Raw genomic sequence first — 13,849 nt, forward strand, 5'->3', positions numbered from 1 at the left:
AAAAGCTGCACTTGTAGCTGATTTTAGATATGCCCTTTTGACTAGATTTTGATGAATCATCGGTCATCTTGAAGAGCCTCTGGAAATGTCAAATTAATGCCTCTTAGAACAATGAAAGAATTTAAGACCAGAATATTGTTTATCCTACTCAGACCACAGGCTTACAAACCTGGAAATCTGAAGAACTGCAATGGGATTGAAGGCATGTCCCAACAGTTAAAAGCACTGGATGCTCTTTCTAAGAACCCAGATTCAATTCCTAGCACCTACAGAGGAGCTCATGGCCTCTTGTACTTCCAGTTCCAGGGACTCTGAACCTTTCTTTCAACCTCTGCCAGAACAAAGCACACAATACTGTGTCCACTCACATGCTTGCAGGAAAAGACTCATGTACACAAATTAAAATTAAAAAGTAATTACAAAGAGAGTTGTAGAGAGTGAACAATAGGAGTTATTAGGAGAACCTATCTGAAAAAAGTAAGGTGGAGAGTGACTAAGGAAGACCCTAGAATTAGACTTCTGGTCTATGCATGCACACATGTGCATATGTACCTACACACACACACACACACACACACACACACACACACCATTAAATATATACACCATTATAATACACACACCTAAACACACAAATACACCAAAACAAGAGATCCAGAGACTACTCAGAACTGAACACTTAGATGAAGAGAATGTGTTGGAAGTTGAGTTTGACAGACATATAAACAATCCCAATTAAACACTGTCTCCCTGCGCACCCCCTGTCTCTCTCATACACACACACACACACACACACACAAACACACACACACACACGCACATGCACACACACACACACACACACACACAGACATAGAGAGAGAGATGTGGACATGCACATCCAGAAATATATCCTCTTCAAATGACCTTTACAGGGGATGCAGACATTTCCCAAGTAGATAGAAAAGCTGGGAAGCTGCTATACCCACTGGGAAAATTTAGAAGGACACTGGGAATATAACCAGTGGAATGTAACTGGAAGCCATGAAGCAGGGATGGAATTAGTATACCTTACCTAAAAACCTTTTCCAGAAAACAACAGAAGATGAAGAAAATGAACAACATCAGGGGTAAACGGCAGGTTCTTCCCTGGTTTCCTGGTGAGCACAGAAGCTATCTGTGCTCCAAGGAGTCCAAGGTACCCTGAGTTGCTTGTGCCCATCCATCCCAGTTGGACACAGGAAAGAATACACCCCTGAAAGGTATAGATTTAGAATCTGATCCACCTAGGATTTTATCCTGATACAATTATTTTTCAGCTGTGTGTCTTTTGCTAGCTCCTTTTAATTGCTTACGCTGAGGGTAATCAATGCACGGTAACTTTGCTATCCCCATGGAGATTTGGAAAAATTCTTCATGCTTTGACATGCATGAAAACATCTAGGTAAGAAGGGTTAATCTTTGAGGCAGTTTTCCTCCCAACAAATTTCTTTAAGAAAGTTTCAAACATTTGATATGAATTATAGACTATTTTCTAAATTGTTTTCCCTGGATGCTAATTCAATTAAAGCCCCCCAAAAAAGTATTTCTTGATCATTCACCGTATGCCCAGAAGCATGGCAGGCACCATGGGAGATATAAAAATATTTTTATAAGCTCTCTTTGTGGTTACAAATATTATAGTTTAGTTAGGAAGATAAAATTGAGCCTAAGAAACCAAGGAGATATGCAAAAATAAAATAGAAGCCAGGGTTGAGGGATTGCTTCAACCTATGAGAATTCAAGTCAGGGTAGCTAGGATGCTGAACATACAGCAAGCCTCTTGGATTGAGACCCTGTAGCAGCGTTCAGAAGGGATGGTGGACTGATTTGTGATGTATGCGGAGGCTAAGAGAGGTTGATGTGAAGAAATGTGAGAAGAATCAAGGGGAAGAGGTGCGGGGCATGGAACCCTTGCTCATTTCCTGAAGCGACAGCAGCAGAGAGTGAGCGTTGCTTCAACAGAGAGTGAGCATTGCTTCATTCTTGTATCTTTTGTCTCCTTGGTTTGTTCCTCCACACCAGATGCTCTTTTGTCCCACTATCTGGTTAAACTCTCCACCACATCTGTCTCATTATCTTCCTCTCAAACATTAGCTTTAGAGGAGGCTTAGATTTTCAGGGGAAAAAAAAATCAGATGAATGCTTAAAACTACCCCTCTCCATCCACACTGATTTCTCCAAATTCTACCTACAATCTTATACTAAGAAGAAACATTTGTCATGCCGTGTAGGAACACACTAGGACACGATCACTAGGACACGATTAGGCATGAAAGATTAAGTTTTGTTCTGGGTTCATGGGTGTTCTCTCTCCCAGGATTCTACCACAAATGGACAATGTATTAAACTGAATCTTGGTGTCCTTTTAGACTCCTCTTGGCTATGACACTCTCTCAGGCTGCTAAGACTGATGACATAGATGTCATAGATGACTTATTTTTGATGACATAGATGTTCTAAGGACATATACTATGCATATGGGTATAGTTTGAAGAATTATTTTCCTGGTGTTGTTACTATGGCTTTTGGTTTGAGTGTCTCCTTTTTGCACATCCCATAATAAAGGTTTACAGTCTATGCTACAGGTATGATTGTGATCATTTCACTAATATGAGGGTCTATGGGCTTCTTCATTATAAAGATCCCTTTATAACCTCTCTCTACCCTAGCCTCCTTAGGAGGGAGAGTACCAAAGAACTTATCCTTAATTCCCATTAAAATATCAAGGGTTATGTTCCACTTTCGTGATGGTTGTGTATCTGAAGAATATATCTAGAATTTTTCAATAAGGAAAACTTGTCTATCCTCTCATTTTTTATTCCATAATTTATTTGTATCAATAAGGAATTAGGAATGCGTAGTTCGTAGCATGTTATATAATCTAATACCATCTTATGTACTTTGTTGACCAAATTGTTCCATCTTTGATCAAAGGGAGGGTTTTTTTTTTTTTCCTAATTCCTACCAGCATGTGGTGAATCTTCACTGTCTCACAGCTTCCTTTACCTTTTGGCACTGTAAGATGCTGTAGATTCTGGGAGGAGTCAGTTAGAGGACAGGTTTATTAGTAAAGCTCAGAATGATGCATTTGGGTTTCAGTATTTGTGTGCATGTCTCAAGCTTATAATAATGCATTGTACTGGAACAACTGTCAAGCGTTTTCACCACAAAATTTAATAAGTACATGAAGACAATAGATATCATCCCATGTTTTATTTTGTTTAACTTCTAAGGCCTATGGTGTCATAGATCTTATTAGCCTTTCATTCCATAGTATTATATCCTTACAAATTACTTAGATTTTTCACTTTCCAAATGGAAATGTTTTTGATGCTATTTCCTTGACTATAACCAAAGTTAATAAAAATAAAGCCAAGTAGTCTTGACTGCAGAGTAACTGAGACTCAGTTCTGAAGAAATTTCTGTCGTGCAGGATCATGGAGGAGTTATTCGCTGAGCAGGGATGACAGTGCAATGGACTTGGACTACTTCTTCACATTGGGAAGGGTAAGACAAAAAAAAAATAATAAGCACCTGTGTTTTGTTCTTCTTTCTAGGACTTTATACCACAGACACTGAAATTGAGATAGATAGATAGATAGATAGATAGATAGATAGATAGATAGATAGATAGATAGATAGATAGATAGAGATAGAGAGATAGAGAGATAGAGATAGAGAGAGAGAGAGAGATCTCTGAGGAATGCTGTGTGTGGACTATGGAGGTGGGCATGGTGCTCTTCCTACCTCTAAAAGCTTAGCAGGCATCAGTTCACATATCCATGCAATCCCACTAATGTCCAAAGAGTCGCAGTGAGGTTTTCAGCAGTGGTTCTTGACTGAGGACAATTTCACTCCCATGCCTGGAATGCTTGCAGAGATTATCCGGTAGTCAGGGTAAACCTACCTAATGGTTACTAACAGGAAGGAGCTTGAATCTTTGATGTTTTTTTTAAATAATACTCCTATTTGAAAATTCCAAGCATGTATAAAATGCATCACAATCACATCCACTCTCAAGTCTCCTCCTCCCTGGCTCCTCTAACATACCTTTCTCCTAAATTCATGTCCTGTTACTTCTTTGACTGTTCATTTTACAGGGATAGCTAAGCTGTCCCATGTAAAAGAATTCAAAAAAGCCCAATGTACATAACATAAAAATGTTCTAGAATGTCAAGCATGCTGAGGGTAGGAAAGGAGAGTCTAGAAGGATGTGATCATAGTATAAGGAATGCTGCCTCTGTGCTCAGAAGGTATTTACCCACATGAAGAGAGCCAAACAGAACACAGTGGCCACTGTAGCAAATGTACCTGAGCTTCTCCCCGCCCCCAGTGAGGAAAGGAATGATACAAAATATTATCTCCTTGAGGTCATGATCATGCCACACATGCAGGGACACAAAGTCAGAGGTCTCCTTGGTGGGAATTAAGGTAAGATTTGAAGGTGGGGCTATAGAACTCCAGATTTCTAAGCACGGCAACCAAGAGTGGCAGCAGCGAACCTGGAGCACACAGCTAACACGACAAAGATCAATTTCATGAAGCTATTTCACTGTGCACTGAGAAACATGGGAAAGTAGTTACTGTTTTACTTCAGTGGGCCACGCTTGTGAAGGAAATCAAAGTGTTGGCGGTCAACTGCCATGATGGTGATTCCCACTGAGGCCAAGGGTTTGCCTCAGTTCTAGGTGAGGCACTCACTCTTTTGTTATGAGACTAACATTACAAATGTGCCAGCTGGCTGCTCTAAACCTTCTGCTTCATCTGGGGTTAGGTCAAGTCACTGGAGTTCGGTGTTCATCCTGGTTCAACAGGGAGCAGCCAGACCCTGAGAACAGAATATGCGTGCAAACAGCATACATGAGAACCTAGCTTAAATTCTGTAGGTGGGAGTTTGAAACCAAATCCAAATATTTGGTTATGTGGCTTCCTCCCCCCTGAAGAAGCACTGTCTTCTTCCACCATGGAGAAGTGTGGCCTTCTATTTTAAAGGAGGGAAGAGACTTATAAAATGTCTTAAAATGCTTCTTCTACATCAATTGGCTCCTAGAAAAAAATATTTTGATGAGTTAGATGCAAATGAATCAGAGGTACGCAGATTGCATTTCCTCGAGATCACGCAAGAGCTTCAACGTTAATAGAACAAGTGCTTCAGAGCAAGACACATTTTGGATTTTGTTGAACCCAAAATATTTGAGAAATAACTCAAGATACTTGAAGAACCCCAAATCCTACCAAGCTTCCCAATGGTTGGGGAAAAGAAATTAGATTTTTAATTCTTTTTCCTTAATGATCTATGGCATTTTAAGCAACTTAAAGGGGAAAACTTCTGTGTGTATTTTTTTTTATGAGAGATATTTTCACTTACAACTTTGGCAAAAGCTAGAATCAGTATACTGTGTTACAGATTCTCTAGATACGCCAGCTGTCTTAGCCTGCCTTGTCCCGCCTGCATGAAAAGGAGAGCATCTGATTTACTTCATGTAACACAGAATTAGGAAGTCCCTCCAAAAGGTTTAGTATAATTCTGTAGTGAGTGAGGGCAACAACAATATTTATAATTGGTTTATAAGTCACCAAGCAAGGGTGGAAAATTTTCCATGATTTCTCATTGTCCCCGGAATTTCAGAAACTTTTTCCTGAGTTCTACATTATAAACTTATAAATTACCCCATGCTGTTTAATTACTCAATCATTTACTTCTTATCTGAGCAAAACCGAAGCATGACCAGGCAAGATCCCATGTCCTTCCTGTCTCTAGGCCAGAATGGCTTCTGCACACAAGCCTTCACAAATATTCTAATCGTGGCCTCAATTTTTTTGTTCCTAAGGCTTTCTCATATATTATTTTGAGAGATATAACATGTAGTTTTAATTATGTGGTTAGGAGGGGGGGGGGGAATTTCAAGTCATACTGATATTAGATCCTCTGGGTCCTGTGTCAGAAGTATGTGATGTCACAAGCAATAGTGACTTAAACTTCCACATCTGGGAGGCAATCAAAGGAAGTATAGGTAGGTGAGAACTTTGGGTAGTCTCTCATACAACTCACAAACTATTCAAAATCTGACACTGGGATTTTTATTAGGTATTCTATGGCTCTTGGGGGAGGATTGTCAACCCAGATGAAAAATTTTCTTTTAAACTATGTATGTATGCATGTATACATATGTGTGTATACATGCATTTATATATGTATACATCTATGTATGCATGTATTATCTATACATGTATGTATGCATATATGCATATGTGTATATATGCACAGACATACATATTATAGGAATTTTTGGATGGCTAGATAATAATGTGATTATTATACTTTGGGCATCCTTGCTTTAAAATAACCCTCCTTCTTCCTTCTGTAGTCCTCTCCATATCATCCCCTAATTTAAGCTCCCCATTCCCCATTATTTGCTATTCTCTACTCTGTGGCTCCTTCCTATCCCCAAATGGCCCCTTTTTACTTTCCAGATTTTGGTAGTTCAGATTACATACTCACATAGGGATATTTGGAACGAGGAGCCTCAGATGACAGAGAGCACGTGACATTTCTCTTTCAAAATATACATATACAAGCAATATCATAAAAACTGAGAAATCTGTATTTAAATACACACTGAACATATATGTATACATATATACATGAACACATATGTATGAGATAACATTTAAAGAAAAACAGGCTGTGATTTATAGAGAGAGTAAGGAAAGTATGTGGAACGTGTTGGAAGGAGGAATGGGAAGTTGAAAAGATGTGATTATATTATAATATCAACATGTTACATTATAAAAATTATATACATGGGCATGTTCCTATGTATGTGTGTGTGTGTGTGTGTGTTTGTGTGTGGTGTGTGTGTGTGTATGTGTAGTGTGAATTCTGTCCTTCACATGCTGAGGCCAACATATAGCCTCTTTGGTAGCTCCAATTTCAAAATGGACATTCCCTTACCACGGTAGTACAGTAGTCAATCAGCAAACCTTCTTTTCATCTAATTAATTTCTAATATTTCTCCATTGATATTTCCAAAGCTGCCCATTTCAGTTCTTGCCTTTTTCATTTTAACAGTAGATCCCAATGGTTTTTCATGGTGGTGTATTCCCTGCTGGGACATAAGAACCATTGATACTTTCAGACGGAATTCTTTGTCAACAGGTAAACCTTGGTGAGAGCCGTGGAAAACCTGGAAAGTATTGTCTGGAGACACATAAGCCTTGTAGCCAGCATGGTGGTGCTTACCAAGAAGATCCGAAACGCTGGCTGTTGTCATCTCTACCACAGTTTTCCCCTATGAAGCCACAAAGAAATGGCCTCCTGAATATTGTGTTTCTTACCAGATAACACAACAATAGGCGTGGTAGAAGGCATGAGAGCGGACATACCACATACATCAAGCAAAATGCAGTATGCCTACTGAAGGGATTCACATATGCAACACAACTCTTCAGCCAAGAAGACCAAATACGTAGAGTATTCCTGTATACATGCCCAGAAGCAAGAGATGTTGAGTGTCCTGTACAATTATGTTCTCACTATTCTCTTTGAAACAATGATCCTGGAGCTTGGCTGGTGGGCTGCAAGGCCACAGCTTCACAGTGCTGGGATTTTAGGCACATGTGGCCATGCCTTGCATTTTACCCAGTGTTGAGAATTTGAACTCAATTCTCCTGCTTCTTGTCACAAGGTGACCCATCTCCCAGCCCCAGGGACAGAGCTCTAAAATGACTGCTTTCTTTACAATGTAGGGCTCACATGTTTTAAGAACATGAGCCTTTTCTCTTGATATGAAGGCAGTGTCCTGGAGCCCACCATGAGCTGAATAAAACACCTGAGGAATTCATGGATGCTAAAAACCAAGGACCATCTTCATCAGAGGCAAAGATCATCTTTTGAAGGTTGAAATCTGTAATCCACCTTCTATGGGATCATTCACCTCTCCAATTACAGCTGTAGAGAAAATATCTGAAGATTCAGTTCTACTCTCACTCTTTGAGGTCTCCAAACCCGTGGCCTTTCCTGGTTTTATTTAAGCCTTCTATTAGTTTATTAGTTTGACAGGGGACCCGGTAATTGCACCAGCTTCTAAGTCCTACTGAAATTTTGGTCTGCATCTCCCTGAACACACACAAAATTTAGTACCACTGCAGTACTTCTAAAAACAAATAAAAGCTTTGCAAACTAGTCACCAAGCATCCGACGCAATTAAACTGCATTTGTTTCTTTTCTGGCCTTCTCACACAATCGGGGCCTTGTGAGAGGCAGGCACTCCTCGAAGCCTGCCGTGTTTTCTTTAGAGGAAAGTCTGCCAAAATCCGCCTACCCTGAATCCACCCTACATAAGTGAAGTCTCAACTGGTGGGAAATAGACAGTTGTCACCCCCCCCACACACACACACACACATACACTTCTTCCTACGCTACTAAAACCATGATATCCCCTTAGTGACACAAACCAATCAACTACAAACTTAATGAGAAAGAAGAGGAACTGAATGTCTTTGAAATGAATTGCTGCACACCGACTCAAGGAATCATGTCATGTAACTTAAGAGGAACACAACAACAACAGACTATGTATCTGGTTAGTAAACAGTAACACAGGAAAAAAAATAAAATCATTTCAGAAATTTGATTTTTTTTTCCTAATTAAAAAAGTCCCACCAGAAGGAATGCATACCTTCCCTCACAACGCTTGGATCGTAACAGTTCTCCATTCCCAGCGGTGAGCTGCCACACTTGGAACTTTTATTTTTCAGAAAAGGTCTTGAAAGTCTAGGTGATTAAAAGTGGCTACCATTAACTCTGCCTGATTTAGCATCTTGCCAGGTGGGTTCACACTCCCATTTTCTCGATGTTTACTCGGAGTTGCTCTAATACATGGGTGTGGATCTGGTACTGATTTGGAACTACACAAAACAAGTGACCTTGTTAGTAAAATAATTTATCAGAGGGAAAGAAAAAAAATAATAATAATATAAGGTAAAAGCATGGTGTGATCAGGCCATAGGAGATGGAGACTTTTATCCTGAATTCAGTATCGGGATCTGAATTAATTCACCATGATTCTGTTATATTTCAACTGTGCAGTTCAGACTGGTTAAGTAAAATCACATGAGCTCTGCTAAGAAATGACATGTGGGTCTCAAGTTAAAGCAAACTGATTGGCAGCTCCCTTGAGTTCTATATCATCATGGCCCCAGCACATCTTCCAGGGAGGGCAGATTGTAGGTAGAAGGAAGTGTAGCTGTGTTGGTGTCCAGATTTCTTTTTCTATAGCCCGCAGAGTACCTTCTTACAACAAAGAGACTAGAACAGGGAGCTGACCACTGCAAGCCCTCAGTAGCTCAAATGCTTTATGTTCAATGAGCTGTGTGGAAGAGACCCTCAGCAACGGGGCTCCATAAATATAAATAGATTGGATTTCTAATGATATTCTGTTATACTCATAGATTGGTGCTTTGATGCCGTGCCTAGTCATTACCAGAGAGGCTTGCTCTTGGCATCAGATGGGTGCTGGTATGGAGACCCATAGCCAGACATTACGCAGTCTGCACCTGGTATATGCTATGTTATCATAATATTATATCATATATGTGTGTGTATACATATATATATATGTGTATATATGTATGTATGTGTATATATATATATATATATATATATATATATGTATGTATGTATGTATGCTATGGGTTGTTGTTTTGGGGGTGCGTATATCTCTGACTCTTTTGCCTGCTCATGTGACAGTCTTTCTCCTACTGCGTTGCCTCATCCAACATCAATATGAAAAGACACATGTGATATCACTGTTCTTTCCATGCATCCCAATCTGTTTTCTTTGATTCTGTGTTTAAGACTTTTTTCCAAATTCATTACAGAGTTCCATTGATATCCTCTCACTTGTCAACTCAGGGTCCTGGGCAAACAATTTAACTCACTGAATAACTGACTTTCTGTTAGAAGAATACTAATAATCTTCACTACAATTATTAGTGTTAAGTAGATTAAATATATTCAAAACCTGCTAAGAACTTTCAAAAGTCTGGTCATAAAAATAAGTATAACTAGTTTGGGGAAGTATAACAATTAGTAGAAGTAATAGAAGACTAATATTAATGTTTATACCAATCTCTTAAATATTTATTTAACAAAAAACTGTTGTGTTGGGAATTGGTTCTAATGCTTTATCTTACTTTGGTCCCCAAAAGAAGCTCTTCCAGATCTGAGGGTCTTTGCCCCCAGCTAACTTTGATTGATAATAAAGAAATGCCGTACAGCCAATGGCTGGGTAAGGAAAAGGGGTACAGGACAATACTACTAGATTGTGCAGGCAAGTGACTGAGGGCGAGGGAAGAGACAGAGAATCTCGATGATAGGGAAGCAGAAGACGAAACTTAAAGATACACTGCATGTAAGAATCAGGGAAAGTTGACCTAGGAGGCATTTCCCCAATTGGGTCAGAGGGAGCAGAGATGAAATATAAATTTTAAAAGATATTAACCCATGAGTATCAGAGGGGAGTGTTTGCTAGCCGCAGGGAGGTTTAGAAGTGCCGAGCCATTGAGCTAGCCAAGGCATATCAACATTAACTGGCGGGTGTATATTCATGAATCCAGAGGGCTTTTGAGCAGGTGCAGCATGGGCACTAGCTGCCAAGAGCCAAACAGATTTAACTAGTCCACCACTACACTCTTGGCGAGTATACATATTTTTTATTAGATATATTCTTTATTTACATTTCAAATGTTATCTCCTTTCCTGGTTTCCCCTCTGAACCTCTCTATCCCATCCCCCCTCCCCCTGCTCACCAACTCACCTACTCCTGCTTACCTGTCCTGGCATTCCCCTACACTGGGGCATCGATTGGCTAATATTTTTAATTATGCTATAGCAAAGTGACCCAGAAATGGCTGAGATTAAAAATTTTCAAAGGAATAAAACAAGAACAACAGTAATCCAAATATGGAAAAAAAAAACACAAAATATCTCTTTACTTGCTGTATCCATTGTCTGTAAGTCAGCATCTTTGTCAATCACATCTTTGTAGCTATCTCTATATAGCTATAAAATTGTTATCTATGCACCCCGCTATCACAAACATAGATCAAACAAATATGTTCGTTTAGAATTGGGGTCATGATGGTTGTATGCTAGCATGACTATATCACCTAATTAAGTCACAGGTCTTCTGCCTGGGGATATTTCTTAGCTTTGTCTTCATAACTATAAACTAAAAAAATGTAATATTGTCTTTCTAACTAAAAACTAATAACTTTCAGCAGGAAAGATGGGCCTACATAAATTATGAAATGTAAAGCATTAGCAGTTACACATTTCAGTCATTTGAGCACATGGATATAGCAAAACTTTGGTTTTTGTGGGAATAACTTCAGTGATGACTTTTAAACTTGGAAAGTGCTGGTCACGGTCAAAGGCAGTGTTATCATCCAGGGACTCCCGTCCCCGTCATCTGGTATTGAAGGTGCCATCCAATACCTGCCCCTGACTTTGAATGCTTGGATTTTTCTGAGTATTCATTTAACCTGCTCAGGGGTGGGAAGAGATTGGAGGATCTATCATACGATCCCTTCACAAGAGTAAGATTCGCATCCCTTAGAAATGTAAGGTTTTATTAGTTGGGAATGTTGTGAGATAAGAAAGAAGAGAAAAAGAAATGGCCTAAATCAAGCATGGATGCCATTTACAGCCAGTTACAATCGACTACATTTGTGTGTGGTTTATCTAACAAGGGTGCCTGTATCATAAACACAAGAACTAAGCACAAGAACACTGAGAAACAAACAATCATAGCTTGCTGCTTTCCCAAGAGTTCTGACTGACTTGTCAAATCTCCCTTTGTGTTCCTGCGTATGATTGACAGATTGTGAGTGCCTCATCTTTTGGTTTTCATTGTCTTATTCAAAGTCACATTAGTCTCATCTGTACAAACCACGGCTGCCTGTCTCTGCATCATTTCCACATAAAGAATAGCCTTGCAATTCCCTCCCAATTTCTCCCTCAGATAACCACTTCCTTCCTGGTGTGCATCTCTGGGAGCTACACATAGGTAGATACATATAGAAACTGGGAGGAGACAATCTTTTTCTTTCTAGTTGACACAGTTCTGATGATCTTACTCTTCATAGTGAAATGGTCTGTCTTATATTTTTAAATGAAAATATGATAAAGGGGGACTACAGTTGATCAATAGGTGGTATATGCTAAAATACCAGCAATTAATAGTTTTAAATATAAAATAAATTATATATTCCTTGACTTTTGATCAATGAGAACAGAAGAACAAAGGAGGAAGAGAAGCAAGGTGAGAAAGAGGAGGGTGTGTAATGGAAGAAGAGGAAGGGAAGGAAAGGGGAAGGAGAGGGGAGAAGAGGAGGGGAGGGAAAAGGAGGAGAGAGGAGAGGAGAGGAGGGGAGGAGAGAGAAGAGAGGAGGAAAGAGAAAGGTAGAGGAGGAGAGGAGAAGGGAGAGGAGAGGAGGGGAAAGGAGGTACAAAAATAGTGAAAAGGAGTATGTAAGAAGAATTACAAGAGGGGGGAGAGGAGAGGAGTGGGAAGAAAGTTGAAATAGGGGAAAAGAAAGAGGAGAGAAGGGAGGAGATGAGATGCAGAAGTATCTAGGAAGGAAAGAGGAAGGGGAAGCAGGAGGGGAGAGGAAGATGGAGGAGGAAGAAGACAGAAGGAAGAGGAAAGAAGGATATTGGAGAAGGAAAAATAGAAGGAAGACAGGAGCCTAGGGTTGGAGGAAGAGAAGGGGCAGAGGAGGGGAGAGAGAAGAAGAGAAAGGAAGGGGTGAGGAGGGTAGGGAGGGGGAGTAAAGAAAGAATAAAAGGGAGAGGAGGGCAAGAAGGAGGAGAGAGAGAAGGAGGAGGAAGACAGGGAGGAAGTGAAGAGAAAGAGGGACAGCTGGAAGAAGAGCAGCAGAAAAGAGGGGAGGGAACAGAATTCCATTTTTAACGTTATTTTCTTCAGTTTTGTTTTCCTCCACATAACTTGTGGTTCAATAATCCAACCCTTTGCATCACGAATGGCAGTCAGTGACAGCACAGCTCCCAGTGTAAAGCTACAGTTCATGTTTCTTCTCCTTGTGTTGGTCATGACTGGAGATAGTCTTGACTTCTTTCTCCATGTTAATAATGTCCCATACCAAAGACAACAGCATTTTAGATCTAGTATGTGGCTAAACCCATGGCATCTGTCTCTTCATTAGAGCAATGATATTACATGTACTATTACTGTAAATGTAGCCAACTAGATCTGTTTTAGCAAGTTTAAATAAGAACACCCAGGACAGAAACTAAATCTAATTAGTCATTCATTCATTCAAGCTCTATGTACTTGCCCCACAAAATACTGAAAAAGTATCTGTCTTTAAACTGATCAATTTATCAAACAGAATTGCAGGTGGTTGGACCTATGGAGCCTTCAGAGCAAACATGATAAACAAAGAATTGTGTTATCTTTGTAACCAGAGATAAAGTTCATATAAAATAAACCAAGAATATGCCCAAGACAATCTCTAGATTATAGGTCAGAATGCAGGCACAGAATTCATGAAGTTATTCCTGATTAATGTGTATGTACTTCATTGGATTGAAAAGTCTCGGCATAGAAAGTCCATAGAGAGCACAGATCCAAATGAAAATTAAACTCATAACTGTGCTACGAGTAGTCTGTAAAGAAATAACTGTTTAAACATACAATCCCATAATTAGCCTGGATCTTTTCATTCAAACACTGTAGGTCAAAACCACTGACTTTTCCCAAGTCAATGGGGAAAAGCCTTCCATTTCTCCCCTGTGTATTTG

The 13,849-nt window shown here is 39.6% G+C and overlaps 1 long non-coding RNA gene across 1 annotated transcript; it reads left to right on the forward strand.

Moving 5' to 3' along the window:
- Positions 1-4,288: 4,288 nt before the first annotated feature.
- LOC116078017 lies at positions 4,289-8,652 on the forward strand. Its single transcript, XR_004113398.1, has 2 exons — positions 4,289-4,452; positions 7,181-8,652. It is a non-coding gene; the product is annotated as an uncharacterized LOC116078017 (long non-coding RNA).
- The last annotated feature ends 5,197 nt before the right edge of the window (positions 8,653-13,849 follow it).

The sequence above is a fragment of the Mastomys coucha genome, unplaced genomic scaffold (genome assembly GCF_008632895.1).
Source record: "Mastomys coucha isolate ucsf_1 unplaced genomic scaffold, UCSF_Mcou_1 pScaffold5, whole genome shotgun sequence".
Classification (NCBI taxonomy): Eukaryota; Metazoa; Chordata; class Mammalia; order Rodentia; family Muridae; genus Mastomys; species Mastomys coucha.